Here is a 7,480-nt window from a genome sequence, read left to right as displayed (position 1 = left end):
TCACAAAATACACAGAGGAGAAGGCCAAGTCGAATAGATTCCAAATCTAACTAAATACACAGGACAGTGAAGAACTTTATAATGAGACTGTGCAGTTCTTGAATTTATTTAGAAGTCTTAACAGCTTGCTATGTGCTAAGGTTTTAGAAGCAGTGAGGTCTGAGTTCAAATCCTGGCTGTGAAACTTGCTAGTTGAATGATGTGGGGCATTCAGTTACTTTGTCTGTGAAATGGACATAATAATGTGTATCATTTAGGGTTGCTGTGAGGTTCAACTGAGATAATGCATATAAAGTACTTAATACAACGCTGACATGATAACTTTTCAATAACTGGTTATTCTTCGGTGTTATTCTATCACTGCATGCATTTCCTGTTAGCATTTGTTGACTCCCTCATGCACACAACCTAGCACCCGATGATATCACAAATATTTTTTCACATATACTTACAGTAAACATTGGAGAAGAGTTGCCTTATTGTTTACCTAATTCTATCTTTATACAAAATGAAATGAAGGCCGTCTTTACCAAAAGCATGTGGGAAAGCAAGGGGCAAGAATTGAAGCTAAAACTGAAAGTTCTAGCAGCTCCTCTCCAACCCCTTTCTCTAGTATCTCCATTACCCCCAGAAGTATAATGGAGAGGACCTAATATGGGCCCAGAGGGCCCAGGAAGGCTTCCCACAGGAGATGCTAAGATCTGACATTGTTAACTAGCTATAGAAAGAGGAGTAAGAATAGAGAGAACTCTAGATCCAGAAGACAAATAAACTGAACCCCACACTAGGGTCTCCCCTCTTTCCTCTACACTCCTTCCCAAAGAATGTTTATGTCCAGGAATTTGTTGCAAAGTCCCCACAACCACTCCAGTTGGAGAAGTGGGTCTCAATGAGCATGCATGTGTACATGCCACCTTCACGGACTAAAGAATGTACCCGCCAGTAAAATAAGCCCATCCATACCAGTTACTTGAATCAATATATAATAGATGTTTGTATGTTTGGAGAGATCACTGACAAAAAGTGTTCTATATCATTAACAACTGCACTGTGGAGTACCAAGATTAAAAAAATGCTAACATCCATAATAGTGCTCAGTTTTGCTGGGTATCACAATCAAAATTCTAAGAATGTAGAAGCTAAGGTCAACTTGGAAGTTAATTCCAGGTTCAGGTTCTTGCAAATCACCAGCTCTGCTGTGCTCTTTTCTGAGTCAGAAGGAGAAAGGATTGCCTCTTGTGGTTAAAGTCATTGCTATGGTGGATCTTCAATGCGTTTGTGGGCCCATCACCTCTTCCCTCTTTTTCTGGTAATAGCATGTTTCTTCCTTGGAAGGCTGCTCCTCCCTAACTTCATCCATGTGATTTCAGGGAGCTGCCCTTAATGCTATCCCACCCATGTGATCAGAGATGAGAGCATGTAACTGAGGCCTGGACATCCATAGTGCCACTTTCCTGTGAACAGTGATTACTCAAAGGACAGGCGCATGCTCCTAGCCAGGCTAACCAGTCATTTCCCTAGACTTTTCTAAACAGAGCTGACAGGGAAGAGCTGTCTTTCCTTCTCTGTCCCCAACACTGTGAGGATGTTAGCCCGAAACATTTACACCAGGCCACCATCAGATGGAAAAAGCTCATCTATAGTGGAAGATGAGCCATGGTCCTGCTGGAGTTGAGGTCCTTGGTTCTAGGTGTTCCTGGGGTCAGCTCCCCTCCTGCCTTTCCCTCGTGCAAGTTGTGTTTCTGTTACTTGCAACTAGGAGTCTTAGATAATATGCAGGGAAAACTCAGACAGATACATTCAGGACAAAACAACTGATAAAACTAAAAGGGTAATAGAAGTCATCTATCCATCAGAGAATGCTTTAGAGGAGGGATTGTAGGGACTATGAATCAAGCAATGAAAACAAAAAGGATGGAGGGAAGATTAGAGCCACCTTGAGTGCCATGCAATCTACATTTCCTAGACTTCAGAGTGGAGCTGAGCTTCTTAACAAAACAACTTTGGATCTTTCATCTCTGCATTGTACATATCCTTGAATATTTTGCATAGTATTTCAGGAGAGTCACAAACCCCTCGAAGCTAATTAGGAACTGTTTTCCAAGGCTATATCATGAAACTAGTGCTAATGATGATGCTAGTGATTCAAATTCCCACTTAGCCTTTTGCTAGCTGTGTGTTGTTGTTTAACCTCTCCAAGTCATAGATACTTTATTTATAATATTGAAATAATACAAAACATTGAATGTAACAGGAAAGTTCAGAACATTAAATTAGATCATAAAGTACCTGGTACAGTGGTGGCTCACAGCTGCTACTCGATAAATGCAGCCATCATCATCTTCATTGTCATCATCAGGTTAGGCATTGGGATGCTTAAGGATTGATTCACTGAAGATACACAGATATCAACTATTTAACTTTCATAATCAACTTTATATTTAATCTTGAACGTACCATTCTATTATAATTATGTTTCATTGCATAAATACAGGAGCCCTCTGGTGGTCAAAACCACTTTTAGACTACATGGAAAACACTATTTAAGCATAAAAAGGACTCACATAAGAATATTTTTATCTCCATCCCATAAAAAAATAAGAAGTAATAGGTGTATATATAGTATCATGGGCTGAATTACGCCCCCTCAAAATTCATATGTTGACATCCTAACCCCTAGAACCTCAAGAAGTGACTATATTTGAAGCTAGGTTCTTGAAAAGTGTAATTAAGTTCAAATAAGGTCATTAGGGTGGTTCTTGGTCCAGTAGGACTGTTATCCTCATAAGAAGAGATTTAGACACAGATATATACAGAGGAATGACCACATGGGAACACAGGGAGAAGGTAGCCATCTTCAAGCCAAGGAGAGAGGCCTTAGGAGAAAACAACCCTGTCAATAATTTGATCTCAGAATTTCAGCCTCCAGAACTGTGAAAAAATAGGTTTCTGTTGTTTAAGCCACCTAGTCTGATGCTTTATGGCAACCCTAGCAGACCAAAACATATGAATGGAGGTCCCAATCAATAGACAACATCAATCTCTTAACCCTGTGATCCGCCCGCCTCGGGCTCCCAAAGTGCTGGGATTAGAGGCCTAAACCCCGTCTCTACAAAAAATACAAAAATTAGCTGGGTGTAGTGCTGTGCGCCTGTAGTTCCAGCTACTTGGGAGGCTGAGGCGGGAGAATCACTTGAACCCGGGAGGTGGACGATGCAGTGAGCTGAGATCGTGCCACTGCACTCCAGCTTGGTGACAGAGCAAGACTCCGTCTCAAAATAAATAAAAAGATAACATCAATTTTCCGTTTAGTGTAAGTTGTGCCAACAGATGTAACTGGTTGTCTTCTCAGAGGTCCATTTGGATAGAACCTGGGATGACGTATCCCATAAAGCATGGATCTAATGAGGTTAGGGTGAAGGAGTCCTTTCTGGATATAGGTCACATGAGATGTACCTTGTTTCATGGTCAAATAGTAACTATTGAAAATAAAACCAAGAAGACCTATCTGAATACAGTATGTGGCGAGGTACAGTGCAAAAGCATCAATCAAAAATAATAGAAGCATCATGTTCGTTGACAAGGTCTAAAACATGTAACAGAATTTAATCCTATAATTATAATTTGCAATAGAATTGTCAAAATTTGCTGTCGTTTTGCTTAAAATTTTTTCTAAACTTCACAAGAACCCCTTATGATTGCTATTTTTCTTTTTTCTACTCTTAAAGATGATGAAGTGAAAAGTCAGAGAAGGTCAGTCAGTAAAGAAAGTTGCAGGGGTACAGTTCAAACCTTTTTAACGCCATATACCATGCTCCTTTTACTGCTTCCTGCTGCCTCCTCCCATTTCCCATTTCACATGAACCTCAACTGCTGAAACCTTCTGAAAGCATCTGCATCAAATATGAGATTTTTTTTTCACGACGAGAGTGGCAGGCAATTGTCATACAAGCTTGTGTTTATGGACTGAACATATGAAAAAAGTAGATGGATATGAAATCTCCTGTCCAGAGTGTCAAAATGATTGGAAATGTACTGATCTGAGAAGGAAGAATCTTTTCATCCTTATAATTTTATGTTATCCTGTGCAGTCACTATTTAATGAGAATTGGTGTGATCTTTCTGTGTTCACAGAAGTATACGTTTGTTATAGTAAAGAGTCCTACATTACCTTTTGTTAGTTTGAAGGTAATCTCTTGAATAACTGACCCTCAGTTGCATTTTAATACCGAACATCTAAGAGCGTAAATAAGAATTCACAAATAAGAATTCATGAGAAAATTATTTAACTAGTAGAATTCAGAATTAGCAAAGCGCTCCCACATCAGATAATTAGACTCAAACATACAAAACTGTTGCATTAAATGCAGTAAGGTTTGATTGATTGGGAGTCCACTAATGCATGATGATTTCATTCAGCTGATGTTAAATTTAATATAATTTAATCTAGCTGACATTTACCTCTGCAGTTTCTCTGAAGAAAGAATATGCTAAGATACTACAGCGTGAAGCAGCAGCCGCCATTTCAGGGAGCTTGCCCACGCTGGCTGCCGAAGCCGCCGTCCTGCTCTCCCGCGTGGGCTTCTCTAATTCCATCGTGTGTTTTAGATTCGCTCGGACCTCGCCGTCCCCTGAGCCCGATATTCGTGCTGGGCGGTCCCGCGGCCTGGGCCTAGGGACTTAGGAGTAGCAACAGCAGCGGCGGCAGCGGCGGCGGCAGCAGTCACTTCCCGAACAGGAGCGCCACAAGCGCCCGAAAGCCCGCACAGGCGTTTGAGAAAATGGCAGACGACATTGATATTAAAGCAATGCTTGAGGCTCCTTACAAGAAAGATGAGAACAAGTTGAGCAGTGCCAACGGCCATGAAGAATGTAGCAAAAAGAGGGAAAAAAGCAAGAGCAGAAGTCGTAGTCATGAACGAAAGAGAAGCAAAGTAAGGAATGAAAGTGAAGTAGAGTTGGAGAAAGGAAAAAGAGCAAAAGCCGTGAAAGGCAACGAAGTAGAAGCAAAGAGAGGCGACGGAGCCACTCAGGAAGTCGAGATCGAAGATTTAGAGGCCCCTCAGAAGTCCTTACTCCGGACCAAAATTTAACAGTGCCATCTGAGGAAAGACTGCATTGCCTCATAGCATCAAATTAAGCAGACGACGTTCCGGAAGCAAAAGTCCATTTAGAAAAGACAAGAGCTCTGTGAGGGACCCTACTGATAATCTAACTCCTAAGGAAAGACATGCAAGGACAGTCTACTGTATGCAGCTGGCGGCAAGAATTCGACCAAGAGATTTGGAAGAGTTTTTCTCTACAGTAGGAAAGCTTCCAGATGTGAGGATTATTTCTGAAGGAAATTCAAGACGTTCAAAAGGAATTGCTTGTGTGAAGTTCGTCGATGTTAGCTTAGCTCAGTACTTCTAGCAATAGGATTAACTGGCCGACGAGTTTTAGGACTGCCAGTCATAGTACAGGCATCACACGCAGAAAAAAACCGAGCTGCAGCAATGCCAATTTACAAAAGGAAAGTGCTGGACCTGTGAGGCTTTATGTGGGCTCGTTACACTTTAACATAACTGAAGACAGTCTTCGGGGGATGTTTGAGCCTTTCAAAAGGATTGAAAGCATCCAGCTGATGATGGACAGTGAAACTGGTCGATCCAACGGATATGGATTTATTACATTTTCTGATTCAGAATGTGTCAGAAAGGCTTTGGAACAACTTAATGGATTTGAACCTAGCAGGAAGGCCAATGAGAAGTTGGTCCTGTTACTGAGTGTACTGATGCTTCAAGCGCTAGTTGATTTTTGGACAGTAATGAACTGGAAAGGACTGGAATTGATTTGGGAACAACTGGTGGTCTTCAATTAATGGCAAGACTTGCAGAGGGTACAGGTTTGCAGATTCCACCAGCAGCACAGCAAGCTCTACAAATGAGTGGCTCTTTGGCATTTGGTGCTGTGGCAGAATTCTCTTTTGTTACAGATTTGCAAACAAGGCTTTCTCAGCAGACTGAAGCTTCAGCTTTAGCTGCAGCTGCCTCTGTTCAGCCACTTGCAACACAGTGTTTCCAACCTTCTAACATGTTTAGTCCTCAAACAGAAGTTGGATGGGATACAGAGATTAAGGACGATGTGATCGAAGATTGTAATAAACATGGACGAGTTACTCATATTTATGTTAACCAAAATTCAGCTCAGGGCAATGTGTATGTGAAGTGCCCATCAATTGCTGCAGCTATTGCTGCTGTCAATGCATTGCATGGCAGGTGGTTTGTTGGTAAAATGATAACAGCAGCATATGTACCTCTTCCAGCTTACCACAACCTGTTTCCTGATTCTATGACAGCAACACAACTACTGTTTCCAAGTAGACAATGAAGGAAGATATAGTCCCTTATGTATATAGCTTTTTTCTTTCTCAAGAATTCATCTTGAGTTATCTTTTATTTAGATTAAAAAAAAGAGGCAAGGATCTACCGTCATTTGTATACAATTCCTGTTACCTTGAAAAAATAAAAAAATTAACAGGAATGCAGTGTGCTCATTCTCCCTAAATAGCAAATCCCACTGTATACAAAACTGTTCTCTTGTTCTGCCTTTTCAAATGTTCATGTAGAAAATTAATGAACTATAGGAATAGCTCTAGGAGAACAAATGTGCTTTCTGTGGAAAGGCAGACCAGGGATGCAATGTTTTTAATGTTTCAGAAATCTAACTTTTTACATAGCAGTTACATTTCACATTTCACTAATGTTGATATTTGGCTGATGGTTGAGCAGGTTTCTGAAATACACATTTAGTGTATGGGAATACAAGACAGCTAAAAGGGCTGTTTGGTTAGCATCTCATCTTGCATTCTGATCAATTGGCAAGAAAGGGAGACTTCAAAATTATAATATTTCTTGATTGTATCTTTTCAATTAATGTATCTGTAAAAGTTTCTTTGTAAATACTATGTGTTCTGGTGTGTCTTAAAATTTCAAACAAAATGATCCCTGCATTTCCTGAAGATTTTTAGTGAGAGTCTGGTAAGCAAAGCAGCCTGAGAAAGAAATAGGAAATGCAGAAATAGGTTTTGTCTGGTTGCATATAATCTTTGCTCTTTTTAAGCTCTGCGAGTTCTGAAATATATTTTTGGGTTACTTCAGTGTTTTTGACAAGACAGCTTGATATTTCTATCAAACAAATGACTTTCATATTACAACAATCTTTATAAATAAAAGTCTCTTAAAAAGGTAAAGAAAGTAAAAAGAAAATTACTATTGTGTAAACAAGAATGGGTGAAGGTATTTTCATCTTAAGTAAGCCAAAAATAATTGTTTTAAGAAACCTTGGCACATTCATTGTAAACCAATCATATCCAACCCATTATGTGGGTATAGAGTGGCTATGTGTTCAGTCTGTTGAATTAATCAATACAAAGCATGCAGCTTTCCGACCCCCCTTGAAGACGATCATTGACTGTGTGTCTGCTCGCCAAAATGGTGGT

General features: G+C 40.1%; 1 pseudogene across 1 annotated transcript; it reads left to right on the top strand.

The window, feature by feature from the left end:
- The first annotated feature begins 4,513 nt into the window (after positions 1-4,513).
- LOC108285066 lies at positions 4,514-6,570 on the top strand (annotated as a pseudogene). Its single transcript, XR_001817436.2, has one exon. The product of XR_001817436.2 is annotated as an RNA-binding protein 39-like (transcript).
- The last annotated feature ends 910 nt before the right edge of the window (positions 6,571-7,480 follow it).

Source organism: Cebus imitator, unplaced genomic scaffold (assembly GCF_001604975.1).
Source record: "Cebus imitator isolate Cc_AM_T3 unplaced genomic scaffold, Cebus_imitator-1.0 Scaffold289, whole genome shotgun sequence".
Taxonomy (NCBI): domain Eukaryota; kingdom Metazoa; phylum Chordata; class Mammalia; order Primates; family Cebidae; genus Cebus; species Cebus imitator.
The sequence above is the reverse complement of the archived record's forward strand: the minus strand, read 5'-3'. Positions and strand labels throughout refer to the sequence as shown.